Source organism: Ochotona curzoniae, unplaced genomic scaffold (assembly GCF_017591425.1).
Source record: "Ochotona curzoniae isolate NIBS_2020 unplaced genomic scaffold, NIBS_Ocur_1.0 patch345, whole genome shotgun sequence".
Lineage (NCBI taxonomy): Eukaryota > Metazoa > Chordata > Mammalia > Lagomorpha > Ochotonidae > Ochotona > Ochotona curzoniae.
Window position 1 is genome coordinate 758488 of NW_024466912.1, and position 22335 is coordinate 780822.

At 55.1% G+C, this 22335-nt stretch overlaps 1 long non-coding RNA gene across 1 annotated transcript; it reads right to left on the minus strand.

Annotated features, from left to right (window-relative positions):
- Nucleotides 1-2213: 2213 nt before the first annotated feature.
- LOC121167182 lies at nt 2214-15449 on the minus strand. The gene is made up of 3 exons (XR_005885562.1): nt 15372-15449; nt 10289-10293; nt 2214-2226 (listed from the first exon to the last, which is right to left on the minus strand). It is a non-coding gene; the product is annotated as an uncharacterized LOC121167182 (long non-coding RNA).
- Between the last annotated feature and the right edge of the window lie 6886 nt (nt 15450-22335).

The following is a 22335-nucleotide window of genomic DNA, read 5'->3' on the forward strand; positions in this document are numbered from 1 at the left end:
GACCCCCAGGGTCAGTGCCCACGAAGCGGTCCCACTGCCTTACACAGGGTGTGTGTGTGGGGGACAGCCTCTGCCCTCTAGGGACCATGCACAAAATGCCAGCATGGCCTGGGTCGCCACGAGCAGCCACCCTGCCTCCATGAGGACCACTGTTGGCTGTCATCTCGGCCAGGGTGTCTGCACTAGAGCCAGACACCATCTTGTACTGGCTGCCATAGCCAGGGAAGCCCAAAGAGAGAGAACAAAGTGCCCTAATGATCCGTGTGCTGGAGTGGCCGGCATGGTGACGTAGGTGGCTAATCCTTCACCTGTGGCACATGCCGCAAAGTGCCCGGTCAGTCCCAGCTGTTCCACTTCTGAGCCTGCTCCTTGCCAATCTCCTGGGAAAGCAGTGGATGGCTCGAGTGCTGGGGGCCTGCGTAGAAGAAGCTCCTGGCTCCCAGCTGGGACCCAGCTCCAGCTCTTACAACATCTGGAGCAAAGATCTGTACGTGGAAGAGCTCACGCGCTCTCTGTTACTCTGCATTGAAAACAGAAGTTAAATATTGTTTAAAACAGTATATATTTAAAGCAGAGAGAACGTCCATTCACTGGCTCACTCCCAAGAGCTAACAGCTGGACTGTGCTGAGTGGAAGCGAGGAGCCAGGAGCCCTACCCAGGGGTGTCAGAAAAGCAAGTATTCAGCCGTCACCTGCTGCCTTCCAGGGCATGCCTTGCCAGAAAGCTGGGGTGAACGCAGAATGGACCCTCGAGGCGGACTGCTAGATTCTAGGAGCTGCAGTGCAGACAAGGGGCAGCTCAACCCGGTGCCCCCCAGGGCTGTCCTGTGTCTTCCCTTCTGGCATCAGAGTGTTCCCTGCGCCCAACCTCACTTAGCAGCTCTTCAATGCATCTTGGTGGGCAGGGCAGCTGGGGAGCCGCTGCTCCGCCCTGTCCTGCTCCAACCAGCAGCAGCCACAGGCTGGTCCAGGGGGCAGTCCCTGGCCAGTGATGCCTGCAGACGGCAGCTCCGGCCACCTCGGTGGGGAGGTGACCACTGCAGTTAAGGCTGCTTCCCAAATGTTGCGCCAGAAAGACAGGCACGGAGAGAGCTGGCATTGAGGGAAGGGACAAAAAGGGCACGGCCTGTGCTGCTGGCAGCCCAATGGACTCACACAGACTCCTAAGCAGGGCTGGCGAGTTGGTCAGAACCCTCACAGTCCCCATGTGTCTCCCAGAATGTCCTTCTCTGCAGACCTGGGCCGCCTCTCACCCAGCATGCCTCTCAGCACGCCCTCCCACCGTGCCAAGCACCAGATGAACACGGTGGGCGCCTGCACCGCCGAGGCAGGTAGGACTGGCCATGCCCAGCGCCAGGTGAACATGGTAGCTGCCTGCTGAGGTGTCTCTTCTATCCCAGGGATGAGAAAATGGAAGCAGACGGCTCTGAATCCCACAGGGAAAACCCTTCTGAGATGTGTTGCCCCTCTGGGGAGATCCCCTGGGGGAAGAGTGAGATAAGCCCCGCGTCTCTGAACCTGACTGTGCAGAAGGGCGAGATGCCCTGCCATCCCCACGGTGACTTGGAGAGAACGCAGCGCAGGAGGCAGTGTGTCCCCCGCCCAGGGCTGCCTGCATCACTGCTGTGACTATACAGCAGGGCCGCTGCTTGCATTTGGCTGACCTGTAACCTGCGATAACCTTGTCAGGAAAGAGGAAGAGAGACTCCACAGCCAGAACAGGTATATTCAGAGACAAACGGCAGCATCCACTACCAGCTCTGACAGACCAAGTATTTCTATCGCCAGAGCTGCCTTCCATCCTGGCGGCACAATCTCTCTGCGGGGCTAAGGCAGTCTGCACAGGTTTTTCAAACTTGACTGACTGGGGCAGAGCTGAACTGGTGCAGAAGGCAGGGGGTAGTCTCTGCCCTCAGTCAGGCTGCCACTCAGGCACCTGGCACCATGACCAAGGCCAGGAAATGGGCTGGCCCCAAGTTGCTGGAAGTGCCCTGTGCCTCCAGCACGCCCCTGATGTCCGGATCCTCCCCAGTGTGCCCGTCCTTGGGCTTGGCGGTTCTTGTGCCAGGCAGGTAAAGCTGACTCCTCTGCCCACCTTGTCCCGTCTGTGCTTCAGGGACAAAGCCCTGGACCCAGCGTCCACAGCAGTCAGCTGTCCAGCTCCTCTCTGCCCTGCCCAGGGAACGGCAGGTGCCAGTGTCGCGGGCTGCCTCTCCATCTGGCACCCTGTGTCTCAGACTTGGAAGCCGAGAGGCGCTGTCAGCAGGGAGGAGGAGAGAGACAGAGCTGGGCAGGGAGGGAGATGCCTCCGGAACATTCTCCCTCTGCCATGCCCCATCCCCTACAGGCAGAACAGCTGCCCTTGTCTCTTTTTGATGTGCAACGTTTGGAATATTCGGTGTAAACAGGAGGAAAGAAAACCCGTCCGTGCGCATTTCCCACACGCAACAGCCGCGTCAGGCCCACACAGGCTTTGCTTTTATTTTAGGAAGGCTCGATGCAGCAGCAGCCAAGAACCTGTCCCTCCCCGCGTGCCTCCACGGGCACCATTAAGACTCTAAAATTAGAAGGCTGTCTCTGGTTCGGTTGTGAGCCGGAGTCACACCCTCCCCTCCCGGCTATCAGAGGGAAGGCGCTGAGCTCCCTGCCGTGTGACGGCCTGCCCTGCCTGCCGCACACTCCCCGTGCCAACACCGCCTTTCGCAGGCTTTTCTGCAGCGCTTCTTGTCTGCCGTTGCCGAGAGCAGCGGAAACCAGAGGGTCGGCTAGTTATGCTGCTCTGTAAGGTGGGGACAGTGGGGACCGGGTTCCTTCAAGCCTGCCTGGCACTCGGTACTGTCTCCACACTCCTTCTTTAAGGGACATAAAAACAAACCAGGTTCCGCAGTCTCCAGGCAAGCCAAGACCTGGGGTAAGTGAGAGTGGTCAGAACTACACCATCAACATGCAAACAAAGTGGGGGAACCCGCCACTGGGCAGGGCTCGCAGCAAGGGGCCAGCTGGGCAGTGAGCTTAGTCCCCAAGGGCCTCCTCTCCCTCGTCCCTGGCCAACACAGTCCAGTGGTCATGGTAGTCCTGGCAGCCAGAGAGCCTGACTGCAAAGGGGAACCACAAACACTACCCTGCGGCGTCTCCAGGGTCTGGCTCTGCCTGGCCTCGTGGCTGTGTCACAGGCCGCGTGCCAGGCCACCACAGCAGTTCGTCCACATTTCCTCTCCCAGGTAAACATGCCTGCCTGGATGCTTCTCCCTCCCACACAGGGACACCTGTCTACCCTGGAGATGCCAGCTCCTTGTCACTCACTCACAGGAGCACCTGACCGTCACCCCAGCTCCTAACCACTCACACAGGAGCACCTGACCGTCACCCCACTCCCGACCACTCACACACAGAGGCACCTGTCCACTGACGCCATTCCCGACCACTCACACAGGGACACCTGACCGTCACCCCACTCCCGACCACTCACACAGGGACACCTGACCGTCACCCCACTCCCGACCACTCACACACAGAGGCACCTGTCCACTGACCCCACTCCCGACCACTCACACCGGGACACCTGATTGTCACCCCACTCCCGACCACTCACACAGAGGCACCTGTCCTCTGACCGTACTCTTGACCACTCACACAGAAGCACCTGACCATCACCTCACCTCCTGACCACTCACAGGGGGCACCTGACCTCTGACCCCACCCGGCTGCTGCACAGTGGCAACACAACGCTCTGAAGCAGATGCCAATGGACGGTGCCCAGCGCACCAAGGGTATAGCAGATTCCGCTGGTGGATGAGCCCCCTGCAGGAGTGGGCCGTGGCTCTGTGCTGCGAATGTGCTCCATGAGGGGGGATGAGGCAGCAGTGAAGGGGGTGGGGTGGGGAGGAGGAGCTGGGGCTGTGCTCCCCCACAGCCACGAGCTGCCGTCTGCTGGCCGTCCTCACACCTGCTGCTTCGGGAAAGGGGCCCGACATGAGCCTCGCAGGTAGCCACAAGACACTGCTCGTCCCTGAGTGCTCACCGCTTGCGGCCCTCAAGCAGCCACTCTGCAAACACGCCCAGCTAGCATCGCTGCTCTGGGGAAAGACAAGATCCGGCAGCCAGAGGCACAGCCACTGGGGCAGCCCTCACAGCATGTGGGCTGCAGCAGGGAGCGAGGCTGGCACCTCTACCCAATACCACCACCCTCTCCGACATAAAAGATCAGAAGCCGTGGACTCTCAGGCAAGGAGCATTTTTGCTCTTGCCAAGGGCCTGTGGCAGCCTCTGCCCCGCCCCCCGTCAACATGGCCAGCAGGAAACTCAGGCACTGCTGTCCACCATGCTGATAACTGCACCAGCTGGACGTGCTGAGCAGGGGCGGCCAGTGCTCCGGGTGTGCTGACTGCAGGCGGGGGCCACGCCCTGTGAGGACCCAGGGCCTTGCCCTCTGTGGGGTACAGAGAGTGGCCGTGTGTGTGTGTGTGTGTGTGTGTGTGTGTGTGTGTGTAAGCTGGGGTGTGGACTCGCAGCCGCCACTCAGCAAGGCAAGGCTGGGCCGACCAAAGCTTTTAGACTGTGGATCCTAGGCAGTGTGAAGCTTCTTGGTGCCAAGAGGCTGCTGCTCTGCTAAGTCAAAGCCATTAGGAAGTTCCACCTCCGTCAGGATGAGCCAGGGTCGCGAGCCCTGTCTGGAATACACCGGGTGCAGGGGCACGGCGGTGTAATCGCCTACCCGAAGCCCATAAAGCTGATGTGCTTGGAGTGACGTGCTGGAGGTTTGTTACAGCCCCAGCTCCAGAGTACACCCAGGTATAGACGATGTGTTTGAAGCCGATTGCTGTGTTTGGATTTGTGCTGGCTATGATGCATGTAACGGCTGAAAGGGCCTATATAATCTCTGGCTCTCTCTAGTTCGGGGTCTGACCTCTCCTTGGCTGGCCTGCGTGCCCCAAGAACGGTCTGACCCCAGCATGCTGGCACAATAAACTCTGCTTGCTTTTGCATTACCAGCAAGACTCTGTCGTTTCGGCGGGGGGGGGGGGGGGGGACAAAACTGGACCCTAACATGAACACCACAGTTGGAGGTGGTGTTCCAACCCAGTTGGTATAACTCCCCAAAGGCTGCCAGCTCTAAGTGCCATGCAGACCAAGCCTGGGCAGGACATGCACGCTGAGCCACCTACTCTGAGGGCAGCAGTCAGGGGTTCTGGAAGTCTCTGTAGAGCTAAGGCCACGACGTGGTTCCTGGCCAATCCCAACGTGAGGGCCACAGCAGGAGAGGCCGAGTCTTGCAGGGTCGAGAGCCACCCCCATTGGAAAAACCTCTCCCGGCACACTTGGGGCTTAGAGACTGAGCCACATGACTGTGACCAGAGCCTCCCACAGGGCTCCGGACTGGCAGGTCGTCCCCGGCAGGTCTCAGCCTGGCCAGAGAGCGAGGGATGAGTGGTGGGTTTGGAGCAGGAGACAGAGGCAGAGGAGCCACTGGCTGAGGAGGAAGCTCCACAGGCATTGCACTGAAAGCCTGGGGCGACAGGCAGGGTGAACACAGGGGTGGGGCCTCGCTCGGAGCAGACCCCAGGAAGATGGAGGTGCCTGGGCCGTGAGACTGGATCTCAAAGGATGCCTGGACACCCTGGATCCCTGGACAGAGGCCTATCAGGGAGTGAGCCGTGACAGAGCCCCCGCCAAGGCAGCACAAAGTGGAGGTGTGGGCTCAGAGCTGCCACAGCACCCCCATCAGGCCAAGCTTCAAAGCTGAGGCTCTGCCTGTGAGAACCCAGCAAAGTGACAGGAGCAGACTGGACAGGAAGTGGCTTTGGTGTGGCTATGATCTGCTGAGCCCTCTTTGAGGACTGCAGTGGGAGTCTGTTGCTGTCCCCCCAGCCCTGCTGTGCACTGGGACAGCCCTCCCCTCTCCATCCCCCTCCACGCCCACCCCCTTAGCCCTCCCCTCTCCATCCCCCTCCGGGCCCACCCCCTCAGTCCTCCCCTCTCCATCCCCCTCCAGGCCCATCCCTCAGCCCTCCCCTCTCCATCCCCCTCCACGCCCACCCCCTCAGCCCTCCCCTCTCCATCCCCCTCCACGCCCACCCCCTCAGCCCTCCCCTCTCCATCCCCCTCCGGGCCCACCCCCTCAGCCCTCCCCTCTCCATCCCCCTCCACGCCCACCCCCTCAGCCCTCCCCTCTCCATCCCCCTCCACGCCCACCCCCTCAGCCCTCCCCTCTCCATCCCCCTCCACGCCCACCCCCTCAGCCCTCCCCTCTCCATCCCCCTCCACGCCCATCCTTTCAGTCCTCCCCTCTCCATCCCCCTCCAGGCCCACCCCCTCAGCCGCTCCCCTCTCCATCCCCCTCCACGCCCACCCCCTCAGCCCTCCCCTCTCCATCCCCCTCCGGGCCCACCCCCTCAGCCCTCCCCTCTCCATCCCCCTCCACGCCCACCCCGTCAGCCCTCCTGTGCACTGGGACGGCCCTCCCAAGGAGCAGCCTCTGCCTCTTGCCCTGCTGTCTAGGGAGACTGGACTAACGACACGCGGTAATAATCCAATGTTAGCCGCACTGTTTTAAGAGAGAAAGAGAACCCAAAGTCAGTGGGAAGCAAGGCCGTAGGCGCAGTCAGGGAGCTGGCACTGGGTGAGGAAGAGCCAGGGACAGGCCCTGGCATGGCAGGAGGGCCAGGTGAGCGTGGACAGCACCTCTGTGTGAGGCCCCAACCCTTGACATGAGGCCAGTAGGCGCCACACCACTGTGGGAAAGCCACGGCGGTGGTCCTACTTCCCAATCCCAAAGCAGAAAAGGGCTCCCCCAAAATAAAAGTTCTGAGCACGTGGCATCTGAGACCTGTGCGCCCAGCTCAGCCTGGGATGAAAATAAAGACATATGCCGTGTGACTGGGAGCCTACCATCTGTCAGGACACCCCTGCCCTTGGGAGGCAGGCCGGGAAGGGACAGCACCCCAGCCCTTGGGAGGCGGGCAGGGAGGGGAGAGCGCCCAGGCCCTTGGGAGGCGGCCGGGAGGGGACAGCACCCTGTTCCTTGGGAGGCGGGAGGGAACAGCACCCTGACCCTTGGGAGGCGGGCAGGGAGGGGAGAGCGCCCAGGCCCTTGGGAGGCGGCCGGGAGGGGACAGCACCCTGACCCTTGGGAGGCAGGCCGGGAGGGGACAGCACACCCAGCAGCAGGGCAGCGCAGGGGGCAGGCTCCAGGAGTGCAGCCCAGCCAAAGCCCTGAGGCACCTGTAAGAGGGAGCCTGAGCAGGCCCACCTCTGAGCGAAGCAAGCAGAAATTCCAGAAACGAAGGTTGTCTTCACAGAAATGAACGGTGCAGGGAAGGATAGTCCATGCGTCACGGTGGGAATGAGAATTGGGAAACTGGGGCTATTATCTGGGAAACAGCACAGAAGGATCCAAAAATAATGGAAAAACATTAAGATACAAAGGCAACCGGTGATGACTCAACACCGGTGACAGCTCACTCCCCTCTGACTGCTGTAACAGAAGACCTGGCTGAGGAGCAGGCAGGTGGCGTGAGGGGCCGCCTGGGCTCGGTGTCCCGTTTGCACCTTGCTGCTGAGCCCTGGGAGCACAAAGACCTGACTGGGCCCAGCAGCCCCGCAGGAGCCAGGTCCTCACCCCGCAGCTCTAGGCCCCTCTTACTGCTGCCTTAAGGGTCAGCCCTGGATGGGGACAGGGCCAGTGTTAGGAGGGAGGCCCTCCTAGGGCGAGAGGAGCCTTTTCCTGAGGCTCTGGCCTCCCACGGGCGGGAGGTGCCCACAGGCAGGTGGGTGCCATGGCCTCCCACGGGCAGGAGGTGCCCGCAGGCAGGTGGGCGCCATGGCCTCCCATGGGCAGGAGGTGCCGCAGGCAGGTGGGCACCGGCTTCTCATCTCTCCTCCCTTCCTCATCTGTTCTTTGAGGTGCTTGAGGGGACAGAGACGTGCCTTCCCATCCGTGCACTGGGCGTTCACCGGTGGAATTCCACGGAGCCTTGCATGGTCAGCGGAGGGTCTGAGTAAGACCCACCAGCGTGTCCAGGAGAGCTCTGTCCAGCTGTGACAGCGACGAGCAGAGCACGGCCGTCCTCCACAGGGCGTCTCAGGGCGCCTGACAATACAGCACGCTGGTTCCCAGCAGCTCCCAGGGCGTGTCGTGAGCGCCATCGCTGCCTAAGTCATAACAGAAGCACTTTGAAATAGTGTCCGTTTCATTGCCTCTGATCCTTTCTCACTTTGTATACGCTTTCTAGTCTGTTGATATAGGTTAGAGATCTCATTATCTACTCAAAGGTACAGAGAGGCAGAGAGAAATGGTCAGCCTGCTGGTTCTCTCTTCAAGTGCATACAACAGATGGAAGTGGGCTAGGCTGAAGCCAGGTCTCCCCCACGGGATCTGGGACCCAAGCACTGAGCCATCAAGGCTGATCCTAGGCTGAGCTTGGAGCTGGACTCGGAGCCAGGGCCAGGACACAGGTACACAGGCGTGGGCTGTGCAGACCTCAAACAGTTGTAACAGCTGAGCCGGATGCACTTAATGTGTTCAACGGAATCTACTACATTCCCAACAACTTCCTGGAGCTCATGGCACAGAGGTCCCTGGAGCCACCTGGTTTACCCAGCAGGGCCCCGGAGCAGCAGCAGCCCCTCCGGTCAGCAGAGATGGACAGGGGCCTGGCGGTGTGGAAGGGGAGGCAGCTGTGTTGTCTGGAGCGTGGCCACGGTCTCCCACAGCAGCAGGGCCCAGGTCTGCTCCTTGGCACCTGCACAGACCTCAGACGAGGCCACATTCGGTGGGACACCGTCTGCTCTTCCACTCTGCCTCTCCCACCACTGCCACCCCCGGTGCCAGCCCGTCTCGGTGCAGCAGAATGCCCCCACTGAGCCCAGCCGGCATGAGAATGCTAGAAGCCAAGAATGAAGGCAATGGCCACGAGGGGCACGGCAGGGTGGGATGCCACCTGGCCTTACAGAGTGCCAGAGCTAGGGTGGCACAGCCAGTGTGGCACAAGTTCACTGTCGCTGTGACCCCCAGGGCACCCTCCATGCCCTGCCCGAGGGGCCTCAGCAAACCACGAGGAAGGCTTCATTTTTCACGTAGCCTGAGGCTGTGAAGGGGCTAAGGGACCCCCCATCACTGGCTCTCAGGGGGTCCCCAAGCTCCCCACCACATCTCCTGCAGGCCAGCCCTGGGGGACACCGCCTGAGCCTCCTAGGGGACCTGGGTCACATCTGTGCCATGGAGGACTCATCTCTACCCTGCCTGCATGGACAGATGCCCCGTTGCTGGTCCCCTGGTCACTCTGTCGGAGCACAGACCCCCACCACGGCCACCAGGCATGATTCTGCGTTTTATTTAAAACAGGAGAGTGGAAGCAAGCCGCATGCTGCCGGCTCTGGGCCATTGCGGGAAGCATATTAAAATCAGTCATAATCAAACAGAGCTGGGGCGGGAACCATGAGCTGGGGATTAGCGGCTCACACCACAGCAGCCCAAGTTCTCCGAGGTCCACAGCGCCTCCAGAAACGGGGGCTCCCATGCCCCCCGCCGGCCGCCCACCCTCCATGCGCCAGATAACGAGTGACATTCATCCGGGACAGAGCTGGGCATTAAAGCGCTCGGAGAGGAAATCCGTGGCCGATTTTGACAGGAGATGCTGAGCTCCTCTCCAGGTTTATCCCTGGGTGCGGTTGGGTGTGGGATTAAAGGTCCCTCCTCCGTGAGCGCTGGGATCCAGTGCCTCCTCTGCCTGTCACCCGGACACAGGATCTGGCTTAGGCTTATGTTTCTGCTTTAAGCTGCCCAGCACCTACTTTGCCCAGAGAGTGATTTTACAAAGCAAAGATACAGACTTCCTGAGCTGAGGAAAATCTGCACCCCTCGGAGTGACCTGCTTCCGTGAGAGGGCAGGGAAGCGCTCCGGGATGAGCAGCTGGCTCCGTGGATGAGGGCCTCGGGCGAGGTGGCAGACCCCGCCAGGGCCCATGAGTGCCTGTTCCTGCAGACAGTCCATCAGGCCCATCCTAAGCGTAAGCATGGCTGCGGTTTCGTTGGGCTTATGGGACACCATTGCGAGGTCGTAAGATGTCATCCAGCAGGTGCCTGCCAAGAGCGAAGGGCTTCCTGTTCGAGCTCCCCAGGGCGGCTGCCACCTCTGCTGCCTGGCTCAGCATCTGTCCGCTGAGCCCCGCCCCTCTTGCCCAGGTCACAGTGAGAACCAGAGGGCATCCTACAGAGCCTATGGCTGTCCAGGCCAGTGGTCAGTGCTGGCAGCAGCCTTCCCTGCTGCCCTCTCGGCTTAATGGTCACTAAACCTCTGCCTGTGGCACCAGTGTCCCACATGGATGCAAGTTCAAGCCCTGTTGCTCCATTCCCACCCACCTCCCTGCTTACAGCCTGGGAAAGCAGCACAGGAGGGCCTCTTCCATCCTGCATCCACATGGGAGACCTGGACGAAGCCCCTGGCTCCTGGTCTCAGCCCAGCTCTGACCATTGCGACCATGTGGGAGTAAACCAATGCTTGGGGGGTACCCGTCTCTCTTTTCTCTGCGATTCTTTCAGATATTAGTTAATTTAGCTTTCACAGAAATATCTGCTCAGCGGTGTGACTCAGACCACACCATCTCCCGCTGTTTCCTGCTGTCCCCCCGCACCCACCCCTCCCCCACCATATGTAGACAGGGCACCAGCAACTCCCACACAGCCTTCCAAGCCAGATGGGGGCTTCATACTAGGACCACCAGCCTCTTGCCCTTGGCAGCCAGTCCAGGCAGGTGGGCTGTGTGCTGAGAATGCCAGGGGCAGGGGCTGGGGGCACAGAGGCCAGCGGGCAGCTGCGGGTGGCACAGGTAAATCCATTGAATGGTCTGTCCATCAAATGAGCAAGGACCCCACGGTGCCTTCTCTCAGCTCGCCTCTCCCCAGTGCGCCTCAGGCAGCAAGAGCAGCACTGCTCGCCACCACTGGACACCAAGCTGCCCCACTTGGACCCTAGGCCACCCGAGGCCTTCACCCTACAGTCCGATCCACCCGGCAGGCTTCCATTCCCAACCCCTCCCTGGTGCCCGAGTGGGTGACTGAGAAGAGCTCCACCTCCCATGGGGTGTGCTTGCTCACCTCCCACTGGGCAACCTCGGGCCCTTCCCCACTCGGTGCCAGTCAGGGGACGCACCCAGACCCTCTCCCAGCTGCAGTGCTGTGAGCCTGGGTCACAGTCCGAGGTCTGCCCGGGTCTCACAAGAGCTGCAGCACCTAAAGAACGCTGGTGCAGCACTGGGGAGAGATGGGGAAGGCGACCAGAGGGGGAACATGGGCACAGGCTCCCGGGCCAGGCGGGAGCGAGAAGCACATAGCTCGCGGGTGACCTCCTCTCAACCTGCCAGGACAACAGGGCGTCCACCCATAAGCTGAGCAAGGGCTCGCGGCCGCCTAGCCTCCGAGGCCACTCAGCGCTGGTGCTGGAGCGCCCCTGGGCAGGAGCCTGGCGCAGGACGCCTGGCACAAGACTTCAGGGGTGCCGAGGGAGCCAGGTCCCACACCCCCGACCAAGAAGCACTGTCCTCCTGGAAAAGTAAAGTTTGTGTAATGTCCAAACAGTCGTCAACAGAAAGTAGAGAGGAGAAGCACAGCCAAGTGGACGGATGCTGAAAACACAGCCTGCAACTCTGCTTAGGATTAAGGGGGACAAAAACAGCAAATGGAAAAGCTGCAGCTCGCTGGTGCCCACTAGTGGGAGCCCCACGCGTCCCCGCTTGCCTGAGTGGTAGACCAGAGGATTCTGCCCAGGCTGTTGCAGGAACCGGTGTCCAGGAAACCTGAAGAGGGAAGGGGGCTTGGCAGGGCGACATTGCAGCAGGTGCACTAAGCCACCGCCCACTGCGATGGCTGCTCCACTTCCAACCAGTGGTGCTGCTGATGGCTGGGCCAAGTGCTTGGGCCCTGCATCCATGTAGGAGACCGGGATGAAACTCCCAGCTCCTGGCTTCCGCCTGTGGAGGGCACTTGCAGACTGCCAGCTGAGGGAAGACCCTTTGTGTTAAAGGGGGCGTGAGGACCCTCGGCCACAGGTGAGCTGTACACCGAGCCTGGAAGGAGGACGCCTCCAGAGAGACGGAGGGGGCATTTCCTATCCGACAGAGGCAAGAATTCTCTGAAAGTATGGAAAACAACAACGGTAAAACACAAAATTCATGGATTAGATTTCACCGAAATGAAAAACCGCTGTGTCCACAGAGCATGAAATCCTAAACGATGCTGGACAAGTCTGACTCTGCTACAGCGAAGGGCTTCTGGCCAGAGATCGCCCGAGAAAGCCGGCAGGCCGCGAGCAGAGGGCGTGTGCAGGCATGGGCAGCCTTGGGGTGACGCCGTCGGAAAGCAACCGAGCCTGCGCGTGGCTGTGGGGGTGCCAACGGCACCTGTGTTTATCTTCCTAGAATTGCAGCCGCAGGCTACACAAAATCTGACCTCCACATCAGTAATTCTTCACAATACATGATGTGCCACTTTGCCAAACATTTGCACAGCTTCTGACAAAGGGAGACACGGGCCCGGGCCCTGGCCCAGCAGCTGTCCCTGCAGGCGACTGCCCCAAAGACAAGGGCATGACTGGCTGCAAAAACTGGGTCAAGACTGTCCAAACTGGAAACAGCAGGCAGGTTCTGAGAAGACCCACGAGGCGCAGCGCTGCCCACCCAGAGGCCCAGAGCTGTGGACTGTACTAGGCCAAAAGCACAGAGGCACAAAGGCTGGACCGAGAGGAGGCCGTCAGATCCCAGAAACGACATGTCAGGGGAGTTCACACAGATGTCAAGAAAGACAGTATGTATACGGGGAGCCAGAGGACCGGAGGCTGTGACTACGGAGCAGGACGGCTGGGACGGGCTCAGTGTCTGCCCTACTGTGTGCAGTGGTCACGGGGGGCTGGGACAGGCTCAGTGTCTGCCCTACTGTGTGCAGTGGTCACAGGGGGCTGAGACAGGCTCAGTGTCTGTCCTACTGTGTGCAGTGGTCACGGGGGCTGGGGGCCTGGGACGAGCTCAGTATCTGTCCTACTGTGTACAGCAATCTCGGGGGGGGGGGCGGGTTGGGATGGGCTCAGTGTCTGTCCTGCTGTGGAGTGGCCACAGGGGGCATGATTCTGAAACAATCACACGGTAAACTTGTAAGGTGTATCCCTGTTACTGTGTGGTAATTACAGCGTAGCTATTTTTGAGATTTCGGTTTAAAGACAGACACAGGCAGACTCCATTCCCTGACTCACTCCTCAGTGGTCACGACATGGACATGGCCAGATTGAAGCCAGGATCTCCTTCTGAATCTCCCGTCTCCGTCCCCCTCTTGAGCCATCCCTGCTGCCCCCGCGACGCCCGTCAGCAGGGACCTGGATCAGAAGTGGAGGTGGAACTTGACGCCAGGGACTCCAAGTGGCATTCTAACAGCACAGCACAGGCTGCTGCTTGACCTCAACTCAAAACTAGAGTGCATGGACAGCTGAGTTACCCAGGAGCCAGCTCAGGAGCTCCCGGCCTGCAGCCATGTGGGCGCTGCCACTGCCCACCCCAGGATAAAGTGCAAGGACAGTCAAGATGGACGTTGATTTTTCTCTGTGACATTAATAATGGAAGAGGTTTATAGTGTTCCATTAGAGTTCTTGGCGTTTTATGAAAGGTGATCTTTCCGCCATCTGCCTAACCTCCATGGTTTTGTTTTTTAAATATTTTATTTATTTGAAGGTCGGAGTTGCAGAGAGGAAAGATGAGATGTACACAGAGGAAGGGGGAGAGCTTCCATCCCTGTTTCATTCCTCAGATGGCTGCGATGCCTGTGGCTGGGCTATGCTGAAACCATGAGCCAGGAGTTTTGTTTGGGTCTCACATCTTGGTTCAGGGGCCCTAAGGCCCTCCTCCAGGCTGGTAGCAGAAGCCGGCACAGACATGGAGCAGCCGGGCACCAGGCGGGCACCAGCCAGTACCCATGTGGGATGCCAACAACATAGGCAGCAGCTGCATCTGCCACACCACAATGCCAGCTCCTTGATTTTAAAGACACAAATGTGTTGACACATGGACCCGGGAAGCCAGCTCTACAATCAAGACAAGGCACGTGCACCCCCGCCACGCCCTTCCTGCTGCCCCTGGTGGCCTCGTGCTCCCCTTCCTGCAGTCACAGATGGCCTGGTTCTCTCTTCTGTCCCCAGTCTAGTATCTCCAGCATTATATACACATGGGATTATGTCAGCTGAGACCCTAACTAACTTCTTGGGAGAGGCACGATGGCCGGACAGTGGGGACAAAACGAACTGGTTTTAGTCACAGGAAGATGTAGGATCACATTCCAAGAGCGACGCGGCAGAGCAGGTGGCAGAAGGGACCCGAGCTGTGTAAGCAGAGATGAAGACACACGAGCCGGGCGGAGGCGAACACAAGAACACATTGACACTGGACTGTGAGGACAGGAGACGGAGGAAACGCCCAACCAGAAATTCAGAAGAATAAGCAAAAACACAGAGAAGAAAATCCATATGTGATGTGAATGAGAAATTCTACAAAGGGAGATACAGATGAAAAATCAGGCTGAAATAATGGAGATATGAAGACCAATCTATTTAAAAATGCAACAGGAGGAGAATCAAGATGGCAAAATAGGGTAAGGACACGTTTAAACAGACGGAGAAATATTAGCCAGTGTGAAGCAGAGAGGGCACATTCCAGGAAACAGGAGAGGACAGAACGACAGCAGAGGGTGCCTGGAGACTGACAGACACAACGGTGTGGTGTTGCAGTGACTGACACCCCAGCGGCATTCAGCAAGTGGCCATCTTAATTGCAATGGCAGCCAGAACTCCACCAGCAACAAGGTGGGAAGGGGCTTTCACCAGGAGCTCAGGAGGTGAACCCAAAGAACTGTCCGTCCTGCTGGTCTGTTTGATTTGACCAGGAGCAGAGACAGAGCAGCAGATCTCAGACAGGCAGTACGAGAACAGGGTGGATTTCACAGCCCAGTCCATCCCCTAGAGCTAAGTTGGGCACCGTTTTCTTTAAGGGGTCAAGAGCTATGGACAGGACTGAGCATGCACTGAGCTGGGAGTGAACTCATTTCTGGCTCAGTGAACTGCAACAACATGGCATCCTACAGGTTCCACCCAAGACAGGTCCAGGTAGCCCTCAGATCTGACAGCCAGCAGATCAAGAACTCTAGTAGTGGCACATCAGGTGCCATTTTGCATAGCTAGCACAGAAAAACTTTAAGACTGCAGGGACAACAGTGAGCTGTGCATGTGCTGAGCTAGGAATGAACTCACTGAGCTCATTGCATTGCACTGGTCCCACAGGGAAAATAATACTGACTTTGGCATTGTAAGCGTCAAAATAGGTGTATGCGACCCTCAGACCTAACTGCCAACAGGTCCCATCAAGATCAGCTCCACCAACAAGCTAGCTCTATAGGACACCTTGTGTCTCCCTAATCCTGAGACCTGCTCAACTGGAAGTGGGAGAAAGCTTGTACAGACAGGTGGAGAGTGGTGAGCCAGGTGCGGGAGCTACCAAGACTGTGGAGATTTATTAATTGTGGAGATCTGCCCCCCCCAAAACCAGATTACAATTCCTTAGGATTCCAAATGCCAACTGTTCTCAGCAGACAGAATACTGCGGGGAGCAGACTCCCTGCTGGGATTGTGGTTAAGCCTTACAGGCTGATGTATCTGGGGAGGTGTGAGGTGTCTTATCAACCTCTTCCTTTAGCGATTGTGGCCTGAACGTATCTGAGTGCAAACAGAGTTCTGTTGGATTCCTTTCCCAGTTAGATCTGTCTATCCACCGCTGTTGATCCCTGTAACTCATGTTTACCTGTCCGACTGCTCGGACCCTCTGATTGTTCCCCCTAATCCCTTGTGACCTATTGTTGGAGTAGTTTGTGTACCATTGTTCAGTTAACTTGTAACTTTTACCAACCTGCTTGTTCTGCAAAGAAATTTGGTAAGAAGCCAGAAAAATTCAATAAAATGTGCATTGGTTCATCTTACCGGTGCACCCCTGTGTCCCAAAGCTCTTCTCGACACAGACATCACACCTCAAGGCCCGGCCCCCACTAGAGGAACTCCTGAGAGCAGACCATGGTGGAAGTCTAATATAAGAACCCAGACCTGGAACTCGCTGGAGGGAGTGGCACAAGTGACTGCAAACAAAGAGCCGTGTACCAACTGCAATAAGTAAAATCAAACTGCAGACCTGTGGGTGACACAGCTTAGAAACCTGCCCCAAGGAGAAGAATCTGATAACCAGAAGTACAATGACAAAGAGCAAAAGAGACAGAGACACAATGAATATCACCGAAGACTCCCCTGCAAAGCAGCAAAGCCCTTTGCTAATCTCAGAGTTCACTGAGGAAGACATCAAGAAGATGGGGCATACAGACTTCAAAATGCTTGTTATAAAGCTTCTCGATCAACAATGAGAAGTACGTAAAGCAGGTATCAAGGAATTCAAGGAATATATCACACTGGAAATGAATCAAATGAAAGCTGATATATCAGAAATGAAGAACACAGTAGAGCAAATTAAAAGCACAGTGGAGAGTCTCCAAAATAGAATGAAGGAGGCAGAAGAAAGAATCTCAAAATTAGAAGATATTTCCTGTCACCCTTCTGCTTCTGAGACGGATTCCAATGACGATCTGCAGCTGACCGTCCTTCAGCATCCAATGTTAGAAAATTTAAGATAAATAATACAAGGTTCAAATGATCTCGGGGAGTGCTATACTCCCCCTTTTTTGTTTTAATAAGGTAATCCTTAATAGTACGGTTGGCGCGTTCCACAATACCTTGTCCTTGAGGATTATAAGGAATGCCTGTAATTAGTTGTATATGGTGGGAGGCAGCAAAATCACAAAACTTACTGCTGATATAGCAGGGGCCATTATCAGTTTTAATAACTTTGGGAGTTCCCAAGATGGAAAAATATGCATAGCAATGGGCTAGAGCATGCCTGACTTGTTCCCCTGTCTGAGGAGTAGCTAGAATAAATCCAGAGCAAGTATCGACAGTAACATGCACATACTTTAGTGTCCCAAACTCTGGGATGTGTGTCAGGTCCATTTGCAAATAATCTTAATATAATTCAGTCAACCTGATTAACTGTCTCCACAAAACGGGAGATTAATCCATTGGCATTCTTGAGGCCTCATAAGAATACCAAGGGAAGCCCTAGAATTTGAAACTTGAATTCTTGGATGCCTTTTTAAAGATGGTTAAAAACATCTGAAACAAGATTTTTTGTTGTTGAAGTTAGCATAACACATTATAGATTAGACTCAGTTATTGACATGAAATCACTCAAATACCTTTAAAACAAATACAAAACCTTTACCAACTTAAAGCAGTGAGATATCTGATAACCAGCCGAAAAGACCAGAATCACCTTAACATATAAAAATGCTTTGTATACAATGAATACCACATTAATTTAACTTATACATTGAAATAATTTAATAGTGCATTAGAGTTTAATTCTATGCCAAGTTATTTGTGATAAAATTTCACATTTTTGAAAATATCACAAATGAAACCTTAAGAGTTACAAGAGACAAAAATCTTCTTTGCACAGTTTCTCCAGACTCTGTCTGGCCTGGGGTTCCTTCTCCTTTTTTACCCTGGTTTGGGGTCCTTGTGACTCCCTGCCCCTTCTTATGGATAATTTTTCAAGAAAGGGTTGCACCACTTGAGAAGATGGCAAAGCATTTTTTACCAAGCACCAGAGGTAAAAGGTGGCTACAATGAGAGCAAACCATGGGGATAGCCCAGACAGTTTCAACGAACTTCTGCGAGGCCTTAAGCTTAGTGTCGGTGCCTTGTGACTGGAGCAGATCTCGGATTCCCTTAATCATCTGCATTTTAGTGAGTTCTTGCCCCATGATAAATTTTACTTATGCCCCTGCAAAATTTTTAAATTCTAAACTTACCTTCATAGGTCCAGGGGTCCCTCAGACAGCAGAGCCAGTAACATGGACAGGGAGAGGGCCTGGGGATGAAGCACTGACAGGAGAACAGTGATGGTGGAAGTCTCTGCGGGGTCTCCCTTTATCACTCCTTCACCTCTCCTTATATACTCTTCTCATCACTTCCTCATTCAGCAGGATATTGCATACAGATGAGTCCAATTAGTCCAGGTGTTTTTAGCCACAAGCCCAGTTGCTGTTCCTGCCCAGGTAACGGCCACTAATCAACTCCTTAGCCCACAACAGGATACCATCAAATAACCAAATGCACGTGTCCTGGGAGATCCTGAAAGTGTGGGGGAGAAGAGCGGATCAGAACTTGTTGAGTAAAATCATTGCAGAAATGGTCCCCGATTTGGGGAAAGGTTTGGGTAGCCAATTACTCGAGGCAGGTGGACCCCAAGTAAGGATGATCAGATGAAATCCTTATCATGACGCATTGGAATCAAACCTTCAAAAGTAAAACATAAAGATAATTATCCTAAAATGTGCAAGAGAGAAGCCAGATTAACTTCCAAGGCTCACACGTGGGGTGTAGAGTTTTCAACAGAAATCCTACAGAGAGAATGGAAGGATACAGCCCGAGTCCTGAGGGGGGAAGAAAAGTCCACCTGCCACTCTAGAACAGCTTGCCACTGAAGACAAAATCAAGACTCTAAGATAAACAGAATTGAAAGAGTTTGTCACCACCTGGCCAGCCTCAAACCTGACAGCCAGGGATGTGCTACTCACAGAAACAAAGATGAATGCATCACCAAAAAACGGCAAGGCAGAAAATCTTCCAGTGAAGAAACAGAGATTCCGACAAGCACCAGGAGTACTTACGAAACACGGCAAGACCAAGTCGTCAATTATCAAGTTGATTATCTGCGTGTGAATGGAATAATTCTCTATTAAAACATACAGTGTGGATGACGGGTTTAAAAAAACAAAACCCATCTAATATATGCTGCCTACAAGAAATGCTCCTCAATGGGCCCGGCGGCGTGGCCTAGCGGCTAAAGTCCTCGCCTTGAACACGCCGGGATCCCACATGAGCACCGGTTCTAATCCCGGATGCTCCACTTCCCATCCAGCTCCCTGCTTGTGGCCTGGTGGGGGGGGGGCAGCGAGTATGGCCCAAAGGCTTGGGACCCTGCACCCGTGTGGGGCTCCTGGCTCCTGGCTCCTGGCTCCTGGCTCCTGGCTCCGGATCGGCATAGCATCGGCCATTGTGCTCACTTGGGGAGTGAATCATCGGATGGAAGATCTTCCTCTCTGTCTCTCCTCCTCTCTGTGTATCTGACTTTGTAATAAAAATAAATAAATCTTTATTTAAAAAATACTGAAAGGGAAAGGATGGACAAAGCTATTCCACACAAGTGGAAATTTAAAATGAGCAGGAGTAGCTGTGCTTGCATCAGACAAAATAAACTTTAAAGCAAAAATTGCTAAGAGACAAAGAAGGCCATTACATATGAGTAAGGGAGATGGGACTATAGGAATTGTGTGGACTCTCAAACGCTAGGGAACCCATGTCACGCCACCTCCAGTGGAGCCTGCGTGAGAAATCACCGGGCCGAGGCGGAAGCTTCAAGGAAGGATGCCTCCTGGACTCGGCTGCATCTCTAGTGGTCTCGGCGTTCCTACCTGTACTCTCTTTGCTCTTATCTTTGTGACTGGAATAATACTATTTATGTGCAGCAAAGGCTCAATGTTCCTTTATAGTTCTATGAAGCCTTCTGACAGGAGACTGGACAAGGATAGCAAGCAGTCTGAGATAAAAACTATCAAGTTACTAGCTTTAATGAACCTACTTAGGACTATTTTTGAGAATTCCTAAAAAGAAGATTATAGTAGAAATCTATAGCTTAAAAAGCCATACAGGAAGAAAAACTAGAAATATAGGCAAGTTAATATTAAAACCAATATAAGGCACAAAACACAATGAGAGCTAACTGCTTAATGATTAAAAGTCAAATGGTGCCAAACTGCGTCCACAAGAAATAGCAACCGCAGTCTGTCACCAGGCTGTTCAAGAACAATCTTTGCTCAACACACCTGCTTACCTCCCTGGAATAATTGCTTCTAGAAATGTAACCACATGTATAAACAAGGAAAATGTCCCTTTGCAATCATCTATTGTATATAAGCTGATGCCTTGCTTTTGCAAAATGCACTCAGATACAACTTCCTTGAGTTGTCGTGTCTGTTTGTCACTCGCCGAATCCTTGCCCACTGTTCCCGGGGTCCTGTTCCCATCAGACTGATTGCTCCCGGCCGAGCCGGTCCATCGCAGACCCAGGTACTTAAAACGCATGTTAATGAATGGATCACCAATATGATCATAAAGGGGGATTTCAGCACCCTGTTTTCATCAACTGGATAAAAAAAATCAGCAGTCAACAGAGCGCATTTACACCAATCCGCCAAACAGACATGCCCAAGTCGGACTTTCTTCAAGGCCAGTTGCAAGGACTGGACCAAAAATCAAGCTTGACCAGGACTCCTATTTTAGATGGAATTTAGAGCCATCTCCGAGATGACAGGAGAAGGTTCCTGTAGCTTCCGGAAGGAAGCGGCGCCATGACCGGGTGCTCCTTGCCTCTCCTCGCCCGCCGTCCTCTCCGTGTCAGGGTCAGCAGTCAGCAGACTGGTGGCGCCAGGAGCCCCATGCAGCCCAGATCTGACCGCCTCTCACAGGGTTGTTGGCGATACCAGGTCTGTTTCGGCTGAGCCTGAGTCACGTGCAGACCTGACAAGGAAGGCCAGGGCGTGGGCGCGTGTGTATGGAGTGCCAGCATGGTACCAAGCTGACGCTCTAGCGAAAATAACTAACCTAGATTTGTGGTGAACACAAATGATGTTGTTCTAATTAAAACAGACATGTCTGTCAGGATTAAATATAATTTAGACACACTTTTATTTCACCGAATGTTAAGGAACTAAACATGTGACTTTGACCTATGAACAGACAAACGAGAAGTTGCTCTAAGTGTGACGAAGCTTACAGATGTGGTTCTGAGCGTTTACAGTGCTCTGCAGGGCGCCCTGTTCGAGGGCTCGGCCTGGCACGCCACGGCGCCCTGTTCGAGGGCTCGGCCTGGCACGCCACGGCGCCCTGTTCGAGGGCTCGGCCTGGCACTTCACGAGGGCTCAGCCTGGCACGCCACGAGGGCTCGGCCTGGCACGCCACGGCGCCCTCTTCGAGGGCTCGGCCTGGCACGCCACGGGCTGGAATGATGAGTTACTTATCTTGACCGTTTCCAAGGAGCATGGAGCGTTGGAACGCTGCTCCCCACAGTGTTGAGCGTGAACCTTTCCCGTCTGACATCTTGAGGAAAAGCATGCTTGTGTCTGTTGGGTACCACGTGGCTCTATAAAGAAACACTTTTCTAAAACTTAGGAGATGGCTTTAATTTACTAGGTGCTAGTTATTATTGGACAAAACTGACACTCAGGGAACAGAATAGCTTGATATAATGAAATATACTCGGGCAAAAAATGATAGTTATGAATTTGTAAATACAAAACAATAGCATCATTATTTAGTGCAAAAGCTTCAAAATGAAAAGCTGTGTTGAAATTGACCCTGCAGCAGGAGGCTCATTCGGCAGTCTTTCAGTAGCAGCGGCCACGGCAGACACGGGGAGCAAGCCGACGGCCTTGACTGACACACAGGTTACTTCAAGTGCCCACTGTGCTGGCCTAAAGTGACCAAGGTCAGGGTCAGGGCGTTCACTGCAGGACAGCGCTACAATTAATGCATGTGCCTGACTTTTCTTAAAAGATTTTATTTTCATTGGAAAGTCAGATATACAGAAAGGAGCAGAAAGGAAGATCTTCTGTCCATTGATTCACTCCCCAAGTGGCTGCTGGAGCTGAGCTGATCCGAGGCCAGGAGCCAGGAGCCTCTTCCACGTCTCCCATGTGGGTACAGGGTCCCATGGCTTTGGGCTGTCCTTGACTGTTTTCCCAGGCCACAGGCAGGGAGCTGGATGGGAAGTGGGACCACCAGGATTAGAACCAGCACCCATATGGGATCCTGGCCATGCAAGGTGAGGACTTTAGCCACTAGGCTACCGTGTCAGGCCCGGTACATGAATGTTTAACATTAAGGGTTAAATCATTCCTATTCTTCTATGTTGAGTATTCCAAATCTGTGAAAACGTTTTTAAACCTGCCAATAGAGCCCCCAATTTTCCCAAGTCCTGTGAATGTTGAGCAGAATAGAAGCAGTCACATCTTGCCCCATCTGACCCCTCAAAAACTACCCGTGAGGGACAACAGCACAGTTGTGCACCTAAGTGTAGGGAGCTTCAGTCCTAGTGACAACACGACTGGGAACACTGGACAGGTACACGATGCACTGGGGGACTGCG